General features: G+C 41.5%; 1 long non-coding RNA gene across 1 annotated transcript; it reads right to left on the bottom strand.

Annotated features, from left to right (window-relative positions):
* LOC309349136 lies at window positions 1-26,662 on the bottom strand. Its single transcript, XR_014159749.1, has 4 exons — window positions 26,500-26,662; window positions 7,348-7,463; window positions 3,234-3,324; window positions 1-1,011 (listed from the first exon to the last, which is right to left on the bottom strand). It is a non-coding gene; the product is annotated as an uncharacterized lncRNA (long non-coding RNA).
* Window positions 26,663-27,812: the final 1,150 nt, after the last annotated feature.

Raw genomic sequence — 27,812 nt, 5'->3', positions numbered from 1 at the left:
TTGAAGCTGATCTGGGTAGAATGAAGCTTAGTTCTGTTATACTGTATAGCTACTTCTGTTATATAGTCTGAATGCATAAACATAGTGTGGTGGTATATTTTAACAACTGGGCTGCAAATACTTCTCCTTTTTCATATGTTAGGGAGATAGACTTCAGATACCTTTGACACAAACAAAGGTATTCTGATGAGACTCTGCAAGCCAAGCATTAGTGCAGCTTTTCACCACCAGTAGAATTACTGTGCACTGAAATAACAAAAAAGGGAGATAGTAATAGAAATAAAGCAGGCACCATATGTGATGGATTGGGGTGTGTGTGTGTGGGGGGGGGACCAGCTTAGGAAGTTTAGAGTTCCTATCAGAGCAAGACCAGGAACTGAATCGGAAGCTGAAATGACTGTGACACTGAATTGAACTGGGTTTCCCATTGGTTTACTGGCAGAGATGGAGATCAGGTACTATGGATGATGGTTCTGGGTTTTGCAAGAAATAAAATAGATTGCATCCACTTCTCTCTGTCTCCAGTAAAGCTAGGGCAGAAGAAGCAGCTAATGAATATGAAGAACCTCTCCCAGGGTTAATTTTGTGTTGAATTGCTATACTACTGATTTTGGCCATAGAGAAATAAACTGTGATGTTACAGTCAAGCAGCAAACCTGAACATTTCATGGAAGTGGGTTTGTTGCTATAGAAGAACTTTTTGCACAAATATATGACAGAACAAACTTAATGATGAAATCATAGCAGCATGTTTTGCTGATAGTAAGTTTTTATAATTCTATCAGACTCATAAAGAGTAAGAGGTCAGTTCCATTTTTGCTTCATTTAGGAAATATCAAACCCACCATATTAATGTAGATTTTTATTATGCTGTTATTTTGAGGACTAACAGACTGAAACACTGTTAGAGCCTAGTGGTTAAGAACCTGAGCAATGAACTGGATCCAGATTCAGTCACGAACCCACTGGGTGGCTTTCGGCAAGGGTCTTCTCTCTGCCTCTGACTGCCATCTGTGAAATGTAGATCACAATATCAGCCTACTTAGCAGTTTTTGTGGGATAATGGAGATAATAGATATGAAGCACCTGAAGCACTAAGGGTGTGTGTGGAAATCATAGAAAAAACTTATTCTTGGTGTTACTTCCATGTTGCAAACCTTTGAAGTTTTCTATAAGGTTTTAAAGTTAAACCTTAAAAAGGAAAAACAATTCTGTATGAAAAAATGTGCAAAGAGAAGAAAGATGGGACCTTTGCAGTCAGGATGACTGTGTTTGATGGAAAGATCTGTTTTTGATTAACATGCCAAAAAGTACTTAGGTTGAAAAATTTACTAGATGCTTTGAAAGGCAAACCATTTAGAAATATGTCATAGAGTCAGTCCTGGGAATGATTTAAAAGCCAGTGTTCTCTTCCCATTCAAAAATAGAGGTGGGTGTTTCTACCTTTTTAGTGTGTCATTCGCTTAATAGAAATAATAACACCAGTGCTCTGAAAACCAAAATACTTGATAAGCATTTGGTGAAATTTGTTAGCCTAGGCCTGTGACTGCCAACATGGCACCTATGGGCACACATTTGCCCACAAAGGCCTTCTCTGGCTTCAAGGAAGCATTCAGTTGTAACAAACAGAGTATGCTCGGCTGTCTGCTTGGTTGCAGTGTGGTGTGGATCCCCCAGCAGTTTCTCTGGTTTGCAGATGTGCCCATGAGCTCCAAAAAGGTGGTGTCCCCAGTCTAGGCATTATAAATGTTTGCAATGGCATGCTGTTGTTTAGTCGTTTAGTCATGTCTGACTCTTCGTGACCCCATGGACCAGAGCACGCCAGGCACTCCTATCTTCCACTGCCTCCCACAGTTTGGTCAGACTCATGTTTGTGGCTTCGAGAACACTGCCCATCCATCTCATCCTCTGTCGTCCCCTTTTCCTTGTGCCCTCAATCTTTCCCAACATCAGGGTCTTTTCCAGGGAGTCTTCTCTTCTCATGAGGTGGCCAAAGTATTGGAGCCTCAGCTTCATGCAATGGCATATGGCAGTATAATATATTGGTTGGTTTGGTTGGCATCCCTCTGTCTTGGGAGACAATGGAAGAATGTGCCTTTGGGAGTGAAGTCAAAGGACAGTGTAAACTGGCATTTGCCTGGTGATTTTGCCAAGTGCTACCATGATCAGCCGATGATTGGCACTTGCAGAGCCCTGTGCCTCTTCAGCTGCACTAGGGAGTTCTTGAAGGGGAATTCCTTAATGCAGCAGATCCCAGGCTCACTTTAAGCTCCCAATTCTTCCTTTTGAGCCATGTCCTTACCTGCTCCACATCTGACATCACATGTGGGCATAGGTTTTGGGGGGAAATGGCCCCATGGGCCAAATTGGGACCCATGCTAGATCTAAGCAGGCCACAGGTGGGATGCTTCCGCCCCTGCAGATACACTTGCAGATACAGGTGTGTAGCAAAGGTGGAGGTATGAAGGCACCATTTGCTGTTCACCTGAATGAGGTCTGAGAGACAATTGAAGGAAGATCTCAAGTTCTGGCCCCTGAAAACCACTATAAGTCATGCACCAGGGCTCAGATGTAGACTCAGATTCTCTCCTGTCCTTAAGACAGTATTTCTCAATTCACTCTAGATGCATCTTTTCCCAGCTTGGATTTCCAGACATTATTGTGGGCTTGTCATCTGCTTTGGTACCTCATCAACCAGAGCAGCTGAACTAGTTTAAGTTCTCAGCAGCAATGAGAAGTTCACCAGAGACAATAAATCATTGACATAATGAATTTCTGGCTAGTGTGTGAGGTGATACAGAAATATATATCTCAGCAGATTGCAGCAATCTGTGGCATTCCCATCAGGTGATGAATACTCTGTTGGAACACACAATTCATATGAAGAGAACAAGCAAATGGAAAATAAGACATGCAGTATGGAAAAAATAGCATTTTAGTATATTTTTAGGACATTAAAAACATATATCTGTTTGGATTGTTCATGAAAGATGTAAGTGGCAACTTTTCTCTCAGGAAACAAACATGCCTGCACATCCCATAAAGAAAAGAGCTGATTGCCAGTGCCACTTAATCCTGCCTGGAATTAATATCAAATTCATACATATCATAAGAAAACTTATTTGAATAGTGTGTTTTGAAGTATTTAAAGCAAATGAAGTACTACAATTAGTGATCCCACAGCCACTCTGCTGCTGAACAATGAGCTGTGATTTATTAAAGTTATATCTCACCTTTATTCCATTATGGAGATAATGGCAATACACAACCAGTCTCACATCAAGGCACTGACCAGACCCCGACTCCTTAGCTCCAGCATGCATGCTGTTTGTGTCATAAGAATATAAGGAAAGTCTTGCTGAATCACCCCAAATGCCAACCTAGTCCAGCATCCTGTTCTCACAGTAGCCAACCAGATACCTAAGGGAAGACCACAGGCAGGACCTGAGTACAATAGGCTGTCCTCACACAAACTGAAGGTTTTCAGCTAAGCTGATTATGGGCCACCTTCCTCCATTCTTCTAGGCTTGGCTTGTAATTAGTTTTTTTAATTGTTTTTTGGGAGAATCCTGAAAAACAACAACCCAACTCTTGGGATTTTCTGAGTTCTTTCCAAGAAAGTTCATGAAACAAAACATAAGGGAGCTCTTAAGATGATTTAGCACTGAAAAGAGAACCTGGTGTAAGCTTCTCCTAACCCTAGCTGCTTCCAATTTAATTGCATTGCAAGGGGGTGGACTGGATGACTCTTAGGGTGTCTTCCAGCTCTACAATTCATAGAGCATGGAAAACTATGTTCCCCACACCAGTAAATGCCTTAACGTTTTATGAATTGAAACATTTGGTAAAAGCTTCACAGAATCTTGCGGCACCTTAAAAGCTACCAAATTAATCTACAGTGGTCCCTCGGGTTACATACACTTCAGGTTACAGACTTTGCTAACCCAGAAATAGTACCTCAGGTTAAGAACTTTGCTTCAGGATGAGAACAGAAATCATGTGGCGGCAGCAGGAGGCCCCATTAACTAAAGTGGTACCTCAGGTTAAGAACAGTTTCAGGTTAAGAACGGACCTCCAGAACGAATTAAGTTCTTAACCCGAGGTACCACTGTAGCTGCACCTGATAAGGCAAATTCTGAAATGAAGGAACCTTCTTCAGAAGGGGGCATCTGGAAGTCTTAGCAATGGGAACAACAGAATGGAGCATCAAATGCAATCGTTTCAAAATAACTATCATCTTAAAAGGGGGATTAAAAGAATCAGTACAGCACAACTGGATTAATTTAAACACACTTCTGGTTAGTCCTTAGCCCTGCTGACACAAATCAGGAAACCATGATTGTTTGGGTCACCAAACTAAAACCATTACCCTCCCAAAACAGACAATGCTGTGATTTATTATTTCTTCATATGAAAACACTTGTCAGGCAGTTGGTAAATTGCTGTGTCTGCAAAGCTAGATGATAATCTTATTTTGAAGCTTCTTGAAATGCTTGCTCAAAAAAACAACAAAACCCCCTATATAAATATATTCTAACTAATGACAGATTTTCCTTTTTTTGGAAGGGGAAATGGAGTGAAAATATTAACATCAGGCATAATAAAAGACTGCAGTGCTGAGCACGCTTACAAAATGGTAAATTCAAGTGCATTCAGTAAGGCGTCTTCTGAGTTAACATCCTCCTCCTCCTCCTCCTCCTCCTCCTCCTTCTTCTTCTTCTTCTTCTTCTTCTTCTTCTTCTTCTTCTTCTTCTTCATTTACATTTATTCCCCAACTTTTCCTGTTACTCCAACATACTCAACTCTCTCAATAAAAACAGATCTTCTTCCATGAGAGTCTTACTTAGGGCTAACCCAGCAGTGGGGACCCTTTGACTCACCAGATGTTATTATTTTTATTAGTATCATTAATTTATTAATCACCTTCTACCCAGTTGCTTCAAGGTGGTATACAATAAACACAATTTAGAACATTAAAAAAACAGCAGATACATTTTAAACAGTTCAAAAGCAATTCAAATGAATCACAAATCCCATCAGCCTTAGACGGCATGAGCAATGGGCAGGGATGATGGAAGTTGTTGTTCAGCTACATCTGAGCTAACCTAACCATTCTATCTTCCCTGCATGACAGCAGTTTGTGAATGTAGCTTTTCCATTTGAGAAATGTGCTAGCCTCTTTGCTTCTTTCTGTTCCACTGTATTCTGCTGCTTGTGGACAACTTAGAGGTGTCTGCTGAAATGCTTTGGCTCCTTAGACTTATCGTCTTGCAGTTAGAGTGGGTCGGTGAAATTGGGGATGTAGCAAACATGATTCATTAAAAAAAAAAAAATCCCTCAAGTCCTGGGACAAATTCTATGGGATTCCCACGTTTATTATGTGGGAAAGTGTTGAACATCTTGTATGCATTATTTTTTTTCATGCTTGGACTCTAACTCCCCGTCTGCTATGCTATTGGTTCCTATTAGGTATTGCTGCAAGGGTGGGGAACCTCTAGGGCCACGTTGCCAATTTTAAATTGCCAAGCGACCCATGCCAAAAAACATACATGAGCATTGTTCTTCCTCAAGAACTCATGCAAACATGTGCATTCTCCCATTCTCTCTTTGAAAAGAGTTGGAAATGGATTTGGGAGTATGAGGAACTAGGGTGGAGTTGCAGGGGGCGGGGGCAGAAAGAAGGAAGAGCCAGATTTCCCTGGCTGGTAAATCAGAGCAATTACTTTATTTAAAAAAGGGAAATTTGGAAATTGTGAGCTGGTAGGTAGAAAGTGTGCCAGGTCCAGTAGGGTTGGGCCCTTTGGCAAGATGTCTTCAGAGGCCTCCTTGCTGCTGTTGCCACCACTACCCATTTGCTTGCCCCATTCCTCTAGGCCTGGTCCAAGGGTAAAGGGCAAGCCAAACCAAGAAAGCCTCTTGTCTTGTGGTTTACTCAGAGCAGGCAGTGACGGGAATGTGGTGGAAGAGGAGGAGAAGCAGGGCCAGGGAGCTCAAGAGACTGGCAGTGGGCCCCTGGTGGGGCATAGAGACATTGCCAGTGATACCGACTCCAGAGGCACACTCTTTTCAGAAACATACTAATAGCCTGTGGTAGATTTTCATTCTTATGAGTGTGTGCACCTTTTGTATGCAGCGATTCAGCTATGCCTGGATGTTGGGACCTACCATATTTTTCGCCCTGCACTTTTTCCCCTCCAAAAATGATGGGGAAATCTGTGTGCGTCCTATGGGGTGAATGCAGGCTTTTGCTGAAGCTTGGAGAGTGAGAGGGGTCAGTGCACACCGACCCCTCTCGCTCTCCAGGCTTCAGGAAGCTATCCGCAAGCCTGGGGAGCCCGCGGGAGTTCTCGCAGGGCTCCCTAGGCTGCGGATAGCAGCCTCCTGCACGGAGCGCAGGGCGTGCTGAAGCAGAGCGCCCTGCGCTTCGGGCAGACATTGGGCAGCCCCACAAGCTCGGGGGACAGCGGGGAGGTGCAGCGCCGCCATTCCGCTGTTCCCTGACCTGGTTTGGATTCCCCGACCTGGTTTTTTTGGGGAAATAAAGGAAAAAACTAGGTGCGTCCTATGGGCCGGTGCGCCCTATGGGACGAAAAATACGGTAAGTCCCGGGCACCACAGCCTAGCCACCCAGTTATCACTCAGAGAATGGCAGACAATGGGGGCAGTGGAAAGCACATCTGGCATGAGCCCTGGGCTGCCAAGCACATGCTGGAACCCTCAGAGGCCAATGCTGGTCAATGTAGCAAACATTTTGAAAATAAGAAGCATTTTATACTTGGGGGAGATGGGTAGCCAGCATGGCATGTGCATGCTTACAGATCCTTGTTTTATTATTTTTATTATCCTTTTCTGCAACAAAATGGGGCTTATTTCCAAGTAAATTATGCTGGCTGTTTGCCATAATAAACATGACAAACATATTTACAAGTAAACAGGATCTCAGCGTAGCAGAAGCAAATCCTATTTTTTGGTATCATTATGGTACTATGCCTTAAGTTAACTTAAAATGCAAACCTGGGCATGCATTAAAACAAAAATCAGGGCTTGCACACTGTTTTCTGTTATTGCTCTAACAGGTCAGGAATGTAGAAGGAGTTGTAAAACATGGAATTGAGGAAGAGAGAGAAGAGAAAGGTTAATTATGTGCATCCCAAATGAAGTAAAATATATGGCTATCTAAAGCTCCCCCTCCCCATTAGACCATTAAGTTCAGGGTCTAAAATTACCTTTCTGCACCACTGTCCATATGTGCTCAGTGTACATTCCAGTCTTTTATTTCTAATTCCATAATCATTGCCATCAAGCACTATGTGGGCAACATACTGATATAAGAAACCAATGATTTACCTATTTACTCTTTCCCAAGGGCAGCACTGAGTCTAAGAGCAATTGCTCTGCTCTCAGACATCTTGCTAGGTAAAAGGCAATCCATCAGTGAGTCATCCAGTTGACACCTGCTGGTCCTGCAGTGTTAAAAGTGACATTTCATGGACAATGGGGTTAAATGCTGCTGAAATATTGAATTAAAATTAACAGAGGAAAATGTCTCCATCCAAACACATAGCACTGGGTGAGGACTATGGTCATGAGTGGCATCACATAAGTTCTAAGACCAAAGGTGTATTCAGGACCTGATTTTGATTTAGGTGCCACTGGAGTGGTGACCTGATGAGCTCCAATTTTACATCTCTTAATCAGCTGGCTATGACATTGGTGTCAATAACTGATCAACATATTTTGCATCACATTGTGTGATACAAATAGGAGCTGATTGGTGTTTAAGAAGGAAGGACTACAGTATATGGGCCCCTACAACAGGAAGGCCAAACATTTCTCATACCTGTTTTATACCCTGATTTTAGACTTTGTCATCAAATCACTGCTCCTTGAGTCATGCATAAAGTTAAAATAAAAAAAACACAAAAATTAAAATGAACAGACATAAAAAATAAACATAAAGTACAATAAAGTTAATTTCGAAGACAGAGGTAATTATTTTATATTGTTAATGTAGTCCAGCTTTCATTTTGCAAGAAGTCTAGGGAACCAAACCCTTTATTAATAGAACTTTCCCATGTTAAGGGATCACCTGACACTATTTCCCCCTTCATATTGTGAAACAGAGTTCTTGGTATTGCTCTGAATGTATCATTCCCATGAAGCCCTGCCCTTTATATTAGGGTTGAATAATTAGATCACAAGGTTTAGCATCGTGATGCAACCTGCTAGTGTTGTGCACATATATTATCACTTAAGAAAAGGTCACCTTAAGTCTAGTGCAGCACCAATTTCTTTTTTTCCCTTGGGAATAGTTCTAAGGGTGGTGTCACTCTTTCGGTGTGTGACTTCTCTGTCATCATTTAACAAGCCTAACCTGAAGACAACAGGCTGCATTGTAAGACCAGGCTTTGATTTTGCAAATTCATACACATACAAATAAGTACACACAAACACTGGCCTTAAGAACACTCCTTTTTACTCATGGGCAAACTACTGGCAAAGCAAAATCCAGCCCTTTTTTGTGCCCTCAAAGAATTTCTCATTGCAATACAAATAAATTAAAACACAAAAGAATAACCCAAACATACTACACACCTATATATTTAATGACACAGTCATACCTTTTGGGTTACCATTCACAAACCTGATGACATGCCAAAGGTTGCAATCCCAGCTGCAGTAGATTGGGGCACTCAGACAGGTTTTTTTTTTTTTTAAATGTACAGTAATCCCTCTATATAGCACTGAAATCTAATGGGAAAAGTCAGAAGTTAGCATCTTGTGTAAAGCTGGCTGCAATTAAGCCTGTTGTTTTTCTGGGCCTAAACATGGCTTCTGGATTGTGGCTGGATAATTTTATTTATTTATTAATCATCTTGCCATGCAGTGTGGGCACTTCTTTCTGAAAACTAAAATTCATGATGCTTGGGCACAATCTGTGGTGCAGTCTCAAAGTGCCATCATGCTGTCTCTATGGCAGAACACTGCCCTGGGACTGATCGTTCTGTGAACTAACATAACACACGAAAGTACAATTTTTAAATGAATAGGACTTCACCAATTAATGTGACCCTTAAAGCACTTCCAGGACCCCATAACAAAAGTGATAGGATGTCAGTTCTTAAAACCAGCTTTTAGATGCCCACTTCAAATAGCAGGTGTGGCTCTTCAGAAGTTGCTGAACTACAGGTTCCATCACCTCTGGCCTTTGACCATGCTTGCTGGGGCTGATGGAAGTTGTAGTTAAATGTATAGTAATGCCATGACCTAATTGCCCTGAGATATTTTACCATCTCTAGAATATGTAAATTTTCCATGTTAGGACAAGTAAGTTCTTTGCTCCTAAATGCCAGAGTTGTTTAGCACCTGCACTTTTCACTAATGCCAAATCAATTCATACAAGTTAGAATGCCTGTTGGGTATCAGTGGCAAAACATCAGTTGCTAGCATGGCTTTTGTTGTATGTATACTCTGATTCAGCAGCCCTCAATTCCCCACTTTGCTGCTCCCCAGTGTGTCCTGGGCATCTTTGCTAGAAGTACTGATAAGAGGATAAGCAATATGCTAAAGAAAACACTCTAATATCTTTGTGTTGTTATTTATTAGGTGTTTTAATAGTCAGTTAAATGAACATTTATACATTGACCATATATTTGACACGCATCCATGTTTGCTGCAAGCTTAATCCCCTTTGGGCCATAGTAGCTGATCAGAGACTCCCCAGTAGCTTCATGCACATTCATGGCATGTTGCTGAACTTTGATAACATTTGTCTCACTGTGTGGCCAGATGCCCCCGAGTTCTGGTTGTCCATGTGGTTGCATTCACTGCAAATGGTTACAGTATATGAACCACCTTGAAAATCCCATTAATAAGGGATTTTATTTTAAGGCTGAGATGGATTAATAAAACCTGGCTATTTGACCACCCCCAGTTATTCAAGAAGTTAGAATATATGGGTTATTATTATACTTGCTAACTTGTGTCTGTTTACAGCAGGAGTGGGACGCCATATGTTAAAGGCAAAGGGACCCCTGATCATTAGGTCCAGTTGCGGATGACTCTGGGGTTGCAGCGCTCATCTCGCTTTATTGGCCGAGGGAGCCAGTGTACAGCTTCTGGGTCATGTGGCCAGCCTGACTAAGCCACTTCTGGCGAACCAGAGCAGCACACAGAAATGCCGTTTACCTTCCCGCTTTATTTTAAGACTTCTTGCCCTTGTAACATTCTGCCTGTCATTTGCAGACTCATTTTACTTTGAAATAATAATGTAAGTCTACAGTCCTATACACATGTACCTGAAAGTAAGCCCCACTGATCTCAAACAAAACCCAAAACGTCATATTGCTGCTTCCTGTCATGAGCTTCTGGAATAGAATGTGACAGAACTCCAAATATGTAAATCTGTTCACATTACACAGTGAGACTGGACTTCTTAGAATAAAATTCCAGCAGAGATATTGGATTCCTGCATGACTCTCAACATCTTACTGTTTTTTTGTGTGTGTGTGTGGGGGGGGGGAGTTGTGTCTGTTACTTTTGCACATTTATAACCTAATTGCTAAGAAACGAGTGGTAGATATGGGGGGAAAACTGCTCTCCTTGAGGTCAGTATAAGGCTGCTGCAGTTCCCTAGCCCTGCGAAAAGGATGGCAAAAGTACCCTTGGTGATAAGCCAGAAGCAATGCTATAGACATTAGGAGACTTGCGCTAGGGATATAAGCTTTGAAAGAAATGAGGCTTTAATTGGTGAAGAATGTCTAAAAGTGAAGGCAGAAGGCCAAAAGGAGCCCTGGGTGTAACTTGAGCAATTCAAATGGAGTTTGAGATGAATCGGACTCTGTGCGTGTGAGTGTGTGTGTATGTGTGGAAGAGAATTGACGTAAACTTCCTGTGAGAACGCTGTGTTCGGTGGCCAGGCTTTGCTGAGTAACAGAGAAAGGAGTCAGAGCTGTGATTATTTGCACTGACCAGGGCTTGTCTGGCCGGGGCTGTGCTGTCTCCGCACAGTTGGACTAGATCACGCTTGACACAGTCGGAGAGGGAGAGAGCAACTTGTGGCTCCAGCATGTCGGCCCGCTAGGCAGGTTGATGAATGTTCTGAGCTTTAAGAGCTTGCCACCCAGGCCAGGCCAGCCCATCCACAATGAGTTACAGTTTCCCGATCTCCCTCCCAACGCCTCCTGCCCCCCCTTTCCCTCTCCACCACGACTGCTCTCCACATAAACACTGCTACTCTATCTTCAAAGCCCAGTCATCATGTCACTGTGTCAGTTCAGAGCAGACTGGAATCACCCTGCTGGAAAGCACTGGCCAAGCCTCTCCAAATAAACAGGATTAGACAAAATCTTTTCTTTTCTGTTTTCCATCTTGAGGGTGCTTCTCTCCTCAGTTCTTGTTGAAGAGCCGGTGGGGTGTTTTACCCCCCCCTTTTCTCCCTGAAAAATCGGGGGGGGGGGGGGACACAGGACAATGCAGGTTTGACGTGAACTATTTCACTGGTGATGGTGACACATTCCCTGTTGACGCCTCTTCCCAGAGGTTAGGTTGTGCCTCCTCCTGAGAATCTTTTCCGCAGGGGAGAGATGTCTGTGGGAAGGAAGCCTTGAGGGATTGCACAAGGCTGTCATCTCCCAGGGAAAAATGTGCTTTATTTCAATGTTGTTCCCATCAGCATCTTTCCCGTTCCATGCATCTGGTTTCATTTTCTGCACAATGGTAGTTTCAAGCTATTTTCTCTTCTTTTCACATCTCCCCCCCCCCACCCTCTGACCCATCCAGAAACGATGAATTTCATCTGTGCTTGAAACAGGCTGAGAAACAATAAAAAAGTTGTGGGTGCCAGGGGAAGATTGCTCTACAACCCACCACTAATTCCACAAGTCTTCTCTGCAAATAATTAGCAATAAAACCTTGCATTAAAACAATTTCTATGATGTGAAAACACTGCGCACCACACTCAGATGAGTGGATGAACTCAGGATGTGGCTTTTTAATTGTGTGAGATAAATGCTCACATTTTAAGCTGGATGGTGTGGTTGATTCAACAAGGATAGATTTCCCTAGTAAAGTTTAGTGTCCCCCCTACAGATTTCTTTCTTCTTTTTTTTTAGGTTTGGAAGATTATCGTCATTATATACTTATTTAGCAATATTGGTTAAAGAAGACACATACCAGTTGCTGCAATATGAAATAAACTATTGGTGTTGATGCTGACTATGCTTGTTCGGTCCTGAAGAAAACTTTAAGTGACAAAAGGTTGAGTCATTTCTGGATGGTTACAGACATCGCTGTTACAGTCATGTTGAATTTCCTAGCCTATGACAATTTTGGGGTACATCATGTCAGGCACCTGCCAATGAAAATACAGGTGCTTCTCAGATCTTTTTGACAGACTGAGTTGTTGAAACTAACTTTTGATAGATATAAGACTCATTTTTAATTGTTTGCTTAATTCAGGATGTTTTAATGTCATTGTGTATTTTAACTGTTGGTTTTTTTTTTAGTTGTAAACCACTAAGAAACTATTTTGACATATAAGTGATATAAAAATTAAATGACAACAATAGGCTTGCCATACATCTGGAAATTTCTGGACATGTAAGGAAATTGGATGCCTAAAATGGTGTCCAGTGGAAATCTCTTTTCTGGGTTTTTTTTTTCAATCAATCAATAAAATTAACAATAAGCTAAAACCAAATTAAAACAAATGACAGCTTCTATATGTTTGAATAGGTTTGCCTAAACAAAAATGTTTTTAGCAAGTGCTTAGAATAGTACAGCAAAGCCACTTGTCTGATATCAGTAAGCAGGGAGTTCCAAAGTGAGTGTGCACACTAAAAGATCAATGTCTTAAGAGCATGGAATGAGTATTACAGTATGTGTTGCCTGTAACCTTGCCAGTTCTGCAGACAGGTGAGCAAATATTTGTAGCAACCCCATCCCCATTCCATCCCAGGTCCCTGTATCTCCACATCCTGGCACCATTCTCAAATGTTAGTGTTTTTCTTTATTTCTTCCAGCTGTTATGACAAAGCTTTCCCTGCTGGGTAACATAATTACATTTCTGGTCACCACTGGTATTGGAGATCATATATTCACTATGTGTGCAGAAGGAAGAAATGTAAAAATAACATGTGATCTTTCTGACTTCTGGTCATAATCTTAACTATATAACAGTGTAACATTTTGAGAGCAAAAACATGATATTTTCATTCATGTATGTATTGCATCTATTTCTTAAACCCCGCCCCCCATCTAACAGGATTTAGTTCTATCTAATGCTGAAATTTACTTGTAGCAGGTCTCTTTAAGTATTAGTTGTTCATTATTGCTACTCGGGTTCCTTTTCATTGCTAATGTTCTAGGTAGAAGAAACCACAAAAGGATCTGATTAAGCAAGTGTTTCCTCTTCCTTGGCTTGGACTGGTGCTAAGTGCAGAAAATATGAGAGAATATTTAGCTGGCCTAAGAAAAATGTGCAAACTTAAACTAATGGTTTTTCAGTGCTGCCTGTCTGCTGTTATTGTGTGTTTAGGACACCCCAATAAACTACAATGTATTTTCTGGGTACCAGGAATTACTTATTTAAATCTAAGCCAGCTATAGTTCTAAAACACCTGCTCACACACTATTGTACCTGACATGCAAAAACAAGTTGATTTCCATCATGTCCGTGTCAGTTTCCCAACAGGTAAAAACTGGCATCATTCCTTGGCATGAGTTGCAAGCTAAATTATTGTTCTGGCTGATCCCTATGCTGAAGCGATCCCACACAGGCTTTTTCTACACCCTGGAATAATCAGCAAAATTGCAAGCAGTTATTACTGTAAATTCATCTGGTTTTGCAGAATGACTCATTAGATTTAGGCTCTATGGCATTGTGCTGTTCGAAGTATAACAGGTGCATCTGAAGGCAGTTCTCACCATCTGCAAAGAATGCCTTGAAGGATTAAGGCGAGCTTAAGCACTGTGATTTTCATGAGCATTGGTGGTAGAAGGATAGGGGTTGGGGACTCCCAAAGGTATTTGAAGATTTATATACTTGTTCAAACAACTGAGCCCAAACATGTATGAGGCATGATTCAGCTAAGTCAGGTGCTGTTGAAGACATGTTGATTTCCAGCTAAGATTTCTTACCTCTCTCTCTGAAATCAGTTGCACTCTGAAATCAGTTGGCTGAATTGCACCAAATAATGGTTAAAATTGTCTTTCAGCCGAGTAATGTTTATTAGTGTGAATTTCTCCAACTAGAGAGTCTTTTATGAAACTTTGCACATTACACATTTTTTGCAAAGCAATTTCCCATTATATAATGCTTTTTCAAGCATGCTATTTCCACTAATATATGTGGTTTTATGCACACTTTATCCTAGTATGTGCATTTTTTGTATACATTACTTGGCCAGAGAATTGTCCTGAGATGCAAGGAAGTGTCCATTTTGAAGGATGTTTGTCTTTTTGGTTTACAAACTGTTTCAAAAAGTATGAATTAGGTAGGTTCAGCTGTAAATGCAAACTGAGTTGAATTTCTCCTCCATCTCTAGTGTCTTTTGCATAGATTAGTGACCACCAGAGACAGGGCCTTCTCTGTGGTAGTCCCATGGATTTGAAACTGTTCCAGTAGCAATCTGTTACTCTTCAGGATTTTTGAAAAGCTCCAAAGATTTTGACTGGCCTTTCCTTGAGTAGGCGCTGTCTATTTGCTGGAGTGGATTATGGTATAAAGGATTTGAATGGGTTTTATTATTTTGTGTGTGTTTTGTACTATTTTGTAATATAAATGCAGTTTTTATTGTTGCAAACTGCTTTGGATAGACTTTTCACATAGCAATCATGACTCTCTTTGCCAGTTTGAACTGAGATGTGATTAATGAGATTACTCAAGAGCAAGCAGTCTGAGGATGAAGCTCTCATTTTATTGGAAATAAGTTTCCAAAGAACTCTGTAGGTATTTTTTCACCTCCAAATAAATGTGTTTAATCTGGGCTCCAGTTATTTAAGTGGAAAAGCCACTTCACACCTAACTTTTTCATTTTGATTCCTCCTTGAGCTCTGACTGTATATGACTGGCTGTTCTTAACTTAGAAAGAAGGTGTTGCAGCGTTAGACTAAAGCAGGGTTATGGGCAACACTTTGAATTTGAAAATATGTAAAGAAAAGATCAAAGTCTGTTATGTTAATTTTACAGCAGCTATAGTTAGCTACCAGTCAGCTGCTTCAATATGCATTTTAGCAATTATTGAAGAGTGACATTCCAAGGGTTTTTTTCCTCCAGCCAGTTTATGAACTGGTCTCTTAGATTACTTTTTAAAGCATGGTTAAAGATATGATCAGAACTACAATGGTTATGCTAGCTAGGGAGAAGAGGTATGAGTGGCATTTGGCTATTTATGGCTAACAACATTTGGTTCTGTCTGATTCTGTGGAATAGCTGCCAAGTCTTCTAAATCTGACTGACCATTCAGGATGTCAATTTCATGCCGATCTGCCCCTTAAATCTTTTATTGCTGCTTTCATTGCTGTATGGAAAGAGGACCTTTTACTGAATAATGGAAGGGACAACCAATCAGGTGCCTTGCCACCGTCTCCTATTTGGGGGACTGTAGAAGAGGGTGAATAGTTATTGTAAAAATGGTAACTCTTCTTTCAAATGGACCTGAAAACACTGCTGCTCTTTGTCACAGTTCTGACAGAGCAGAGAACTCACTGGATAAAACATAACTGGCACCCTGATCCTATTGAATTATTTATTGTTTCATCAAAGTTTTTCAGAATGCAGTGTTTTCCAGCACCCACTCTGCTGTTGCAAATCTAGAGTTAGTGAACGTTAGAAATTAGTAAAATGGCAGAATTTTGATGACATTTGGAGTATTAAAGGGAGATGCCAGACCAGTGGAAAAAAGTACAGGTTAAGTTTCCTTTTCAAACCAGGGCGGCACTTGGGATTGAGGCCATTAAGCATGACAAAAGGTGTTGATGGCTCATCACAGAGAAGTCCTTGGGTCCCTTGGCAACAGACGGTTGCCAAGGTTATGCTGAGCGATGATGTAGGTTACAGAAAAATTGTCACCTTTTAATACTAGGCTTGGGATAGCAGACAGAAGGGGAGGAGTTGTTTGGCAAGGGGTTTTCTGGGAACAAGAAGGAGGAAGTTGGTGGAACTTGATGCAGGGGCTGAAGGGCAGAACCATCCAGGCAGGCTGGCAGGCAGGCTGGGACAGAGACACAGAAATGTCTGGGAATCTGATGCTGCACTCCTGAGGGGAACAAGCCCCTCTTGAGATGTGAATGCCGTAAACTCTGCACTCCATCCATTGAAAGCTTCCAGTGTAAATATGTGTACGATAAACTATATTTCTTAGACACAACAGTCTGCACTGCGTCTTGATTTCCTACAAAAAAAATTCCTTCCAGTAGCACCTTAAAGACCAACTAAGTCAGTTCTTGGTATGAGCTTTCGTGTGCATGCACACTTCTTCAGATACCACACGAATATCTGAAGAATTCAGATATTCAGATATTCAGATACCACACGAATATCTGAAGAATATCTGAAGAGTTCTTGGTATGAGCTTTCGTGTGCATGCACACGAAAGCTCATACCAAGAACTGACTTAGTTGGTCTTTAAGGTGCTACTGGAAGGAATTTTTTTTGTTTTGACTATGGCAGACCAACACGGCTACCTATCTGTAACTTGATTTCCTACAGAAACACAACCCTGGGTAAGAGCCTGGAATCTTGCTACCACTTGGCAGAGATTGGGGATGGCACGAAATCTTTGTAACACTATTTATCTTTACACGTGCCCCTCTAAAGCCATGTTCTAGAATACAGGCAACTCTCTACTTATGTGGGGCTTACATTCCAGGCCCCCCGTGAGCAGAAGAGAAATGTGTGTTAAGTTGGGAGCCTGCTGCAATACATGCAACTTCCCACCCAACAGCTGTTGAGTTGGGTAGCATGGCAGCAGCAAGAGATCCCATGTGCCATTCCGGAGCCCTTGGAATCTCCCTGCCCCCACTGGACATTTGGCTCACAGACGTTCTACAGAATTAGGCCTGCAATGCTGAGTGCTTCTGGTGGATATGAGCCATGCATCTGAGCCATGGGAGACCACTCACAAAGCCTCCCCAAAGGTCAGTATAATAGTAGAAAGGCAAAGACAAACTCTGTTCACACACAAAAATAATAAGAAGAATGAAATTAACAGCAAGTTTTAGAATTATGAATTAAAATACTTTAAAAACAACAAAGGAAGGAAGGAAGGAAGGAAGGAAGGGAAAGAAAGAAAGAAAGAAAGAAAGAGAGAGAGAGAGAGAGAGAAAGAAAGACAGACTATATCATTGGCACAGAGTATATTGGCTGTTGTTTTAAACTCTGTCCCTATCTCCTAAATTCTTTGATTGCATGCTAGCGTGAGGTAATTTCTCCTGTTGTAAATCATTGTGAGAAAAGCCAAATGGAGAGGAGACAGCAGAGCATGGGAACCTTAGAGTTGTACTCCGCAAAGCACATAATAGTCTGTATTCTATATACACTAACTTGGGCGTAAGTCTCATTGAACCCAGTGAAGCTTTCTTCTGAGCAGACGTAAGAATATAAGAATAACGCTACTGGATCAGGCCAGCGGCATATCTAGTACAGTGTCCTGTTATTACAGTAGCCAACCATACACCCATAGAAAGCCCAGCAGCAGGACCTAACCAAATAATCCATACAAAATAGCCCTTTGCTCATTGTACGGAAGGTCCAAGTAAGAAATCAAAAGCTCTTCCTCCAGAGTTTCCATAGGATAACCAGTAAGTGAAGCAGTATGCTTTTCGGCCTTATCATGCTGTAAAATGGACACTACAATGGGCTTTAAAGAGCACCAAATTGGTATAACAACAGCTGGAATATCCCAGTTGATTACATCCTCTGGAGGATCACACTCTTCCTGTACAGGTGGTTTAACTCTGGCTTTCTGAATGCTGGCTCCCAAAAGGAGTGCACTTCCCAACATTTAACAAAGGTTTCTTTATATTGCCATAAAATACTTGAGATGGAACCACCCCATATTTACATAAGACATGTTTTTTTCCAGGGATTAAAGCTGGAAGCTTTGTTGTTTTGAAAAGTTAAATAGGATCTCTTTACCCAAGCTCTACCCTGCAAACTCCTTTCAGTGAGATCTGTTCTACTTTTGGGTATCCCAAGAAGGTAGCTTACATGGTCAATTGCCAGCTTCCTTGAGTCCCAGTAAGGGACATTCTTCTTGTAACGAAGAAAAGCCAAAGCCAATTTAGAAGGCTGAAATACTAAACCACTCAGGGCACTTTTAGTTAACTGACCCAGCTGTTTAGGTTTTCCAAATTCATACAGCTTCATAGACTGATCTTTTTATATTTTCACTTCCCCCTTCCATCCCAAATGATTTTCATTTATCATATTGATGCACTTGTTTCTGTGATTTCTTCAGATGGTTTTGGCCAAACAACCAAACTCTCAAGCTTATCTTCTGTATGGTTTAATTGATGATAAATTTGCAGGACAGTTCTACTAACTAATAGAGTTTGTTCTTCTAAGAGGGAATCCCAAAACTGTTGTGTTTTCCTCAAATGGGCACCAACTGGCAATGCCCTTTGACCCTGCCCAAGGCTTCTGGCTTGCTGGGCCACACTCCTTAGGACTGCAGATGGACAGAGTTGCTACTCAGCATGCAGGCAGTTGCTCTAATGGGCATGGATGTCTCAGCCCCTCACCGACTAAAAGCAATTAAAAGATGTCTCAAATATTAATAAGCATGAAAGAACATGGTAGACTTCACCTGGTGTGTACATGATCGTAAATAATACATCAAGTGCACATGTTGGAAGAGGGAATTCCATAGCCTGGGTGCCACCAATGTGCTGGTAGCACAGACCAGCTTCAAATGATAGGGACATCTGGAGAACTCAGCTTTCCCCTGTTCTGGGAATAGACTGATAGGAATCAGTGAAACTGAGCAGTTTATTAGGCTGATAACCATAATATTTACCTTTCGTGTACTTCCAGAGGAGTAGCTGTGTTAGTCTGTTGCAGCAAAATCAACAGTGTCTTGTGGCACCTTAAAGACAAACAAATTTATTCTGGCATAAGCTTTGCTTGAGTCCCTGGAAGTTTATTCCACAATAAATATGTTAGTTTTGCATGCACTGCAGCTGATCTACTTTCAGTGTTTTCCTTGTTTATGTCAGAGATTGGGTACAGAAGGGTGTGTGTGTGTGTGTGTGTGTGAACTGTGCTGGAAGTTCCTCCCTCTCATCCCAGGATTCCCCAGAGCCTTTTGTGCTTTCCAAAAATACCCCACTCATTTCCCAGTTCTCTGCAGCCATGATTGCTGTAAAACTCTGGTCTTGTTTAGAAGAGAAAACAGATTCTTAAGATTCACCTGTGGAAGCTGTAACAGCAACCAGTTCATGTTATGTTTTTAGGCTACATGGATTCCTCAGCTAAGGCTGCAAGCATTTCTTTGCTTTCATGGGAGTAAATCCCATTGAACTCAACGTACAAGACTGTATGGTAACTGGCTCACAGTAGGCTGTTGCTGCATTAAAAGGAACAGTGCAGAAAAAACTGAGTCAACGTGCTCCATACAAGTCTGAAAATGGGAGATATGTAGACATAAAAACAAAAGAATGAAGACATGTTTTTATGCTAAGATTCTTGCTGCCCAAAGCATTCCTGGAAACACAGCTTCTGACTGCTTTTGGTGGGATGTGAAGAAACCGCCCCCCCATCTTTTTTTAAATGCAGAGTTGCAGGTTAAAGAAACCACATGAATACCATGCCTCAGCATTGTAGACATGGCCTGTAGCCCCAGAAATTATAGCTGCTTGTTGCATGAATTACTTCTCCCCCTCCGTTCTCACTCTATTCGCAACAATAATAGCAGAACTGTTATTACTTTTGGCCCAACAAAACAACACTGTGGAAATGCTGCTCCAAAAGGAAGTGTTTCCAGTTCCACATCTCTTTCAAGAGTTATTTTCCCATGTCGTTTCTGGAAACTTTTCAGGAAACGACATTCCCTTTCTTGTCCCTATCCAGCAGCCTGATCTTTTCCCACTCAGAGTAATGCTCGGACCTCTTCATCACAAAGAATGAGCTGGAATGGAAAGCTAAAGCAAAAGGTTTTTTTAATATATATAAAGTGCTGGGTTTCTAGCACTTATTCATAGAGTTTATTTAAAGAAGAAATATCCTAATGAGAGTGAATGCTCTGCTTACCCGTTCTTGGGAGATGAGGATTTACATCGCTTTCTTTTTTAAGCTGCCGGGTCTTATCCCCATTCTTGAGCAACTGCTGTAGCCACTTAGGTCAGGCTGACCCCAGCCACAGCTTAACTGTGTGATTGTTGGGGAGCTGTTTTGTGTGTTGTTCCATAGTGGGTTCCCCCCGCCCCTTTGGTTTTACTTGGCTTGAGTCAATTCCCTGCTTCTCTTACAGTTCTCAGAATGAACCTGGGAAAGCAGAGGTCCAGACAGTGCCACTGATTCAGCTGTAATGACAAACTACAGGTTGGCACTGTGTGAACGAGTCATGCGCTTATGTATTCTTTCCTTCCTGTGTACCCTCAACTTTAGCTCAAACTCTGTGAAGCTAGCTTGCAGGCTGTTTGGAGGGCATCTGCAAATCAGGGTTGTTGGGTTTTTTTGCCTGGATGAAAAGGTAAATTATGAGGTGAGAGAGGAGGAGGAGGAAGTAACTGAGTACTTAGATTGAGAAGGTAGTATGAGTGTGAGTGGCATAAGGAGTGCGAGGAGGAAGCATGCCATCTTGATACTTGTTCCAGCAGTGAATTAGCCCAGTGAAACAGAATGCAAGGGCATTTGTGTAAGGGCTCATCCATACTCACCTTTTGTCCTGTTCTTTCTAGACACAGGGGTCTGTGCTTTAAAGCTCCATATCCTGCTCTTTACTGGTGAATCAGAGCAAACTGCAAACTGCAGAAAATCCTAATTGCTGTTCGTACCAATTCAGTGTTAAAGAGTGGGTTTTCCCAGGGGAAACAGCAGGGCGAAAAAAGTGCTTGGACATGGAGCTTTAAAGTGTGGACCTGGGCCTAGAAAGCACAGGGCAAAAAGCGTATATGGATGAACCCCCTGTCACTTCTCTCTGCCTACTGTGTATGGGCATGCACTATCCTCTAATTTTGCCTTCCTAAATGTGTCTGAAATAATTTTCTGGGTTTCTATTCCCCCCACCCCCGAAAATGCACTCTGAAAGAAAAATGTAAAACAATGATTTAATAGAGGACATTAAAAACTGTCACATCAACACACTGTACTAAATAATTTCTGTAATGCTATTTTAAAGTAGCATTTACTGTCAAATACAAATGCAATTGTAATTGCAGCACTTAATGTGCTAAATATTGCAGTAAATATAAAATGCATCTTTTCTTCCTTCCTTTTTCAAAAAGGAAGATGAAGAACTGGATGACTAATGCTAGCTCTATTATGCAATCTTCAGTGGCAACTTTGAAAAGGCGACTGCAAGCTTAATGACTATTGCATGGCCAATTAAAAGCACTCTGTTGGCCTTGTTTCATTATCTTGCTATTCTTCAAGCCCCTTTTCCATTGACCCCATTATTCAGTGCTATGTTTTGAGAGGGCCCTGGGCAAGAAATTCTCACTTCCACCAGCTTTCAAGCAGCCAACACTGAAATCAAAGAATCATAGAATTGTAGAGTTGGAAGAGATCACCAGGGTCATCTAGTCCAACCCCCTGCAGTGCAGGAATCCTTTGTCCAATGTAGGGCTTGAACCCACGACCCTGAAATTAAGAGAGTCGTGGTCTGCTGACTGAGGTATCCCTGTGGCATAAAAACCTGGGAGCTCTTACTCTGTATTTTATTCTGTTACTCAGTCAAATTTCAGTAAGGTCTGGAGTTTTAGTTTTAATTTTAAATTGACATGGAATATCAGATGGAAATGAGGTTTTACTTTATGTCTGTTGATTGCCATGTGTGATGCCAGGATGGAATTTTGCCCAGGTGAGACAACTAGATCATTTGCTTCCTGTGCTGGTCCCAGGGCTAACCGAGAGGCGAGGTCCTAGTCCAGTCCGAGGTCGAGGGTGCAGTATGGAGACAGTCCATCAAAGCTGAAGCTGGGTCCGAGTCAGGTGAGTTTAGGAGCTCCGGCGGAGAGGCAGGACAGGGTGCAGGCAGGAACAGGCTACCAACGATGTTGCTCCCGCAACTTGGGACTGGGGCTGGCTGGCTTTTATCTGCTCCAAGGCATAGGGCGGCCCCGGTCCACAGGTGACTCGCCTCTCCTGGCCTGGAGGCGAGCACTCCTCCTGCGGGAACTTAGTTCCCTCTGCCTCTCTGCCCTGAGCCTCTGCAGCTCAGGAGAGGCTGGAGGGTTACCAGACCCAGAGGCAACCTCAGCTTCCTCTGATGGGGCTGGGGGTTGAGCACCTGCAGGCAATGGGTCAGGAGCCAGAGCCGACTCAGCTGGTGCCTGCACCTGAGGATCCAGCACAGGTGAGGACCCTTCAGGCTCATGCCCCAGCCCTGGCTCAGCTGGGTCTGGAGGCGGGGATTCCTGTGCAGGCTGGGATTCCTCAGGTTCAGCTTCTGATCTGATTCCCAGGCCATCACACTTCCCCTTTAGCATAAAAACAGACATTGCTTGAATCCCTGGGTGTTCTGTACCAAATTTGCCTTATTAGTTGGGCTTTGTGATACTACTGTATTCTGGATTTTGTGGAGTTAACTTGGGAAGCAGGGGCTGATGTTTTGAGGAACCCCCTTTTTGGCAGGGAATTAGGCAGAATGTTCTCCAGTCCAACAATTCTAACACTGTGCATCACAGTTTATGTATAATTATTAAAAGAGCTGCCGTGGCAGAGGGGAGTACATTCAAACAGCAAGTAAAATAAGTTAAGGGAAAAGGCAGGAAAGGTTAAATGTGAATGCCCCTCAGTTAAATTAACATCAACAGCCAAACAGGCAACATGCTATAACAGGCTAAGAAATGTGGACTTTTTTTTTACTCATTGTCTGAGAACCTCAAGAGACACACACATTGCCATTCTAATTTTTTAAAAATAGTCTGATCAGTGCTTTTGTTATTTTACCTACCAATCCAGTTTGGGGAGTGAGCCAGTGTCTTTCCATGAAATGAGAAAACAAGGATATTTCTGCCAAGTATGTTAATTTGTGCAGAGTTTGGTTATTGAGCAATACTTGTTGTAACAAAGAGCAGTCGCTTGACGGCTTCTGTGCCATAAGGACAGTTAAGATTTTCAAGATGCCTTTCCAGTTATTGGGATGATCATGCTGTTTTGAATTTCTTTCTTACACTGTTTTGATTGTCCTGTGTGTGGGAGGTGAGAATTACACGAGTAAATCCCTGCACCACAGTTCCCTCCAGGCAAGTCAAGCCCATAAAATGCCACCTTGGATGGAAGGGACAAAAGTATATTAGATGTCCACGGGTATCAGCCATTCAGTAAAATCCTAGTTTTGTTTTATTAAATGTTTTGGTGAGAGATATTTTAATGAAAGGCAAGACGTGCTAAATTTAAACTTTTGGTTTCAAAAATCTACTGCAAAGAGTTAAGATTTGGAATCGACCAAATCTGTTACCACTTCATCAAATCCATCTCTAGCTATGCTAAAATGTAGCCTTCAAGAAATGGAAGTAGGCATATCAGCAAGTTTAGCCAAGAGGAACATCTGGTGGAACATCTGACAGCAGGGCCTACAGATCTCTTTCTTCCCGTGCAGAATATTAAAAGGAAGTTTTGTGTAATCAGAGTCAGTTTTACAATGAAGCAAAATGAAGCAGTTTTTTCAAACAGCAGAATCCAGAAGTAATGCCAGTTTCCTGTATCTAGGCCCTGGTCCTGAGCAAACGGGCACCATTTTGACTGTGCGTTTAAGTGCAAAAGGGTCTAAGGCTAGCACTGAAAGTCAAAGGGCAAGTATCAAAGCAAGATGCTGAGATCTACCTTTAGAGGTAATTAAGAATATTAAGAGCTTTTGTTGGAGATTTTTCATTTGATGACAACTTAGTGTTAGCAACACAGAAAAGGTAAAGGTAAAGGGACCCATCTTTATTTCTATATGCTTACAGCTTGGGTTCTGTCCAACTCTACTTTGCCTCTTTCCATTCACTATTGGGAAATGTAAAACATGCTATAATTTATTTTCTTTATGACAGAAGAAGGTAAAATTTGCAGACATAGTACAGTACCTCTCCAGAGTGGATAAAGCTTGCCAGATCATAGCTAAATCTGTTCAGGACCTTCTGAGTGGGGCACTTTTAAAATATGAGCGCTGCTGGTGTTTTTTTTTTTAGAAAAAGAAACATCTATAACTTCTTAATTGTTGAGCAGAATTGAATGCAATTTTCAGGCAACATTGATCCTTCTGAAGGCTCTGCCAGATGTCAGAAGCATAGATGCAGTGTTTTCCCAGAAGGGCAGCTGTGTGTGTGTGTGTACTGTATGTGTATGTATGTATGTGTATGTATGTATGTATGTATGTATGTATGTATCTCATCAGACCATAATCCCTATGTGGTGCATTGCTAGTTCAGGATTTGGGATTTGTCAAAATTCAATGTACAATCCTAGTAAACTGCTTTGTTCCTTTGGCATGCACATCTAGAACATAGTACCATCGTATAACACAATTAATTTGTACAACCTATGGGTTGATAATAATAATAATAATAATAATAAATTTTATTTATATCCCGCCCTCCCCAGCCGAAGCCGGGCTCAGGGCGGCTAACAACAATCAACAATCAAACCATCAGATATTCACACATTCTAAAAATATTACATTATAAAAATCAATTAAAATCAAATTAATGGCAACTAATTAAGCAAGATTCTAAGCAGGTTGCCAGAGGAGGGAGTCAGGCTGCGCCCTGACCAAAGGCCTGGTGGAACAACTCTGTCTTGCAGGCCCTGCGGAAGGATGTCAGGTCCCGCAGGGCCCTAGTCTCTTGTGACAGAGCGTTCCACCAGATTGGAGCCGCAGCCGAGAAGGCCCTGGCTCTAGTTGAGGCCAGCCTAACCTCTCTGAGGCCTGGGACCTTGAGGATGTTATTATTTGCAGACCGTAGGTGATGATAAATATAGCTGATTCCATTCAGATGAGTTGTAGCAATTCTGATGTTAGAAGAGCAGGTCTGCAGCTCTTCCTTAATGGCCTATTCTTCTTCTCTCCAAGGAACTCAGGATGGCGTACACAGTTTTTGATACCTCTTTATACTCACAACAATTTGTTGATTTTTAAAATAGTGGTTTTTAACTGTTTTTACTGGTAATTTTATTGTTTTATTCTCTTTGTAAACCATGTTGAGGTTATGTTTTTTTAACATATAAACAAGCAGTGTATAAATTTTATGAAATAAACACACCAACAGGTTCTCCATATGTAATTGCATATGGTTAATTGCCCAACTCCTGTGGGGAAGCCTTTTGAAGGATGATATAACTACCTAATTAAAATGAAGCAAGCAAGGTGAGCTCCACTCATGAGAACCTTTTGAATAATTTCTCTCCCTGGAGAAATTTGGCAAAATGGTGCCTCTAATTTCTCTGCTTACAAATGGCATAGCGAATTTCATTTCCATTTATAAATTGCTTCCTACGAAATTTTTCAAAGTGATTAAGCAATTTAAAACATCAACAAAAAGGACACATATAAACATTTTCATATATATAAACAATTTCAAATCCAATACAGATACAGATTGATAAAAACCTCCACTTGTAAGGCTTGTTGGTGGCTCGCAGTTGCTTAGGTTACTCAGACAAATGTCTTCTATCAGCCTATGTATTTGACTGAGTAGTGGCTGAACTAAAAGGAGCAGAAACAGAGAACAAGCTAAGAAATGTACTATCTCCCATATTAATTTGTCATAAAGTTGCAGCTGCAATTTGCATGCATACACCCATTGATTTCAAGAGTAATTTTCCATGTCTTCTCCTGAGTGCAACATTTCATCCTGTGTGGCTAGACATCTCCTTTGCAGAAGCATAATATCAATTAATAGTTTATCTGGTTAAAGCAGCAACATAGCTTAACCATCAGCCAACCATCTGCGATTGGCTTTTGAAGTTTAAGAAAAAAAACAGTTTGCAAAGAACAGGTGAAGAATGGGATTCAGTGGAAAGCCATGCCTATTCTTCAAGTCCCCATATAGGCAGCCAAACAGGATTAAGTCATTCAATATAAAACTAAATGCATTTATAGGATTTCCAAACTCTGTACCCACAGAGTCTGGGATTTTGCCAGTAAATGGGTGTCCTGATTCCCTCCCTGACCTGATTAAACTGATTACACAGCATTTCCCTTTAATACTCTGCATGTGAACAAAGAGATATGCAAACCCTAGTGTCAGATGTTCCATATTAAACAGAACCATGCATTTTAAGAACCCTGGATTAATTCATGAAAGGTGCAGCTCTCTGGCTCCCTTAAGAATTTGTATCTGAAAACTCACAGTGTTTTTCTGCAGACTCAAAGAAGATGCTAGCGGAGAAGCAGGAAAGCTGGGAACCTCACTACCATTAGCCCCTATATGCCATGCTCTTGTAAAACGAGCTGCCACTCACTTCAGCACCTCGCAAACTGTGAGCACAAAATGTATACTTAGGACTAGAAGAACACACATCCCAGATTGGTTGCACCATTGACCTTTATTCTTTCCCCTGAACTGTAATTTGTGACTTTGTGAATAACAGGTTTTAAATGTGAGAATTGTTCAAACATCTGTCATTAATATTTACGACTTGCAGGCTCAGCCAAAGAAGTTGCGAATGACTTCAGATAAAGATGTAAAGTTCAGCCCCTCTTTCCTGCTTCTTTCTCCTCCTTGCCCTCTTGGCTGCCTGGAGAACAGTCCCCATGTTTCCCTATCTCCTCCACCTCCTGCCCAGCAGCACACCAGCTATCTTGTCCTGGGCCATGAATAACCTAAGAGAGCTGCTGCATTATAAGGGAGCCTCATATGTTCCAGTCCTTTCATGTGGATGAATTAGGTCAGCTTCATAAATGCAGCTCTCTATATGGATGGTTTGAGTAGGAGTAATTTGGCAAACCTGGATGGTTTCATTCTTTTCCCACAGAAGTATAGGTGGTATCTCAAGTATAGGAAGTGTTATTAGATTTGGTGATCTTACAGGTAAAAGCAGAGGCATACCTAACGGATGGTTCAACAGCAAAATAAAACACACTTTTTACAGAATCAGAAAACTAGTTAGCTATTGTGAGGGGCAGGGAAGAGAAAGCGACATGTGCAGTAAAAAAAAAATCTTGCAGTGTAGCTCACCACACTTTGGTCTTTTCTATATAACATGACACCACTGTATCACATTTCTCTCTGAGCAGAACTGCACCATCCAAGCCACTGTGATGAAACCTTGGTTGATGCTCTGCATTACTGAATTGTTCCATTTAGTAATGGAAGTGGGAAGGAAACACATCCTTAAGTACTTTTTGAAATGTACCTAAAGCTTAATGTGCTAATTTGCTAGTGTTGTTGTTGTTATTTAAATTAGTATACTGCTCTTCATATGATGATCACAGACTGGTTCACAATGAGAACACAAATTATATAATAAAACAATAGCAAAAACAGACCAATAGCCCCACTCCCACAAACACATTTCAAAGGCCATAAAATGTTCAGGAGAAATGGAAGAGAAATGTTTTCAAAAGGTACCTAAAGATATGCAATGAAGGTGCCAGGCGAACCTCCCTGGGGAACACATTCCACAAACAGGGAGCCATCACAGAAAAGTCCTGTTCTCATGT

This window comes from Podarcis erhardii (genome assembly GCF_964252035.2).
Source record: "Podarcis erhardii genome assembly, chromosome: 8".
NCBI lineage: Eukaryota > Metazoa > Chordata > Lepidosauria > Squamata > Lacertidae > Podarcis > Podarcis erhardii.
Note: the sequence above shows the minus strand (reverse complement) of the source record. Positions and strands in the feature narration are given on the sequence as shown.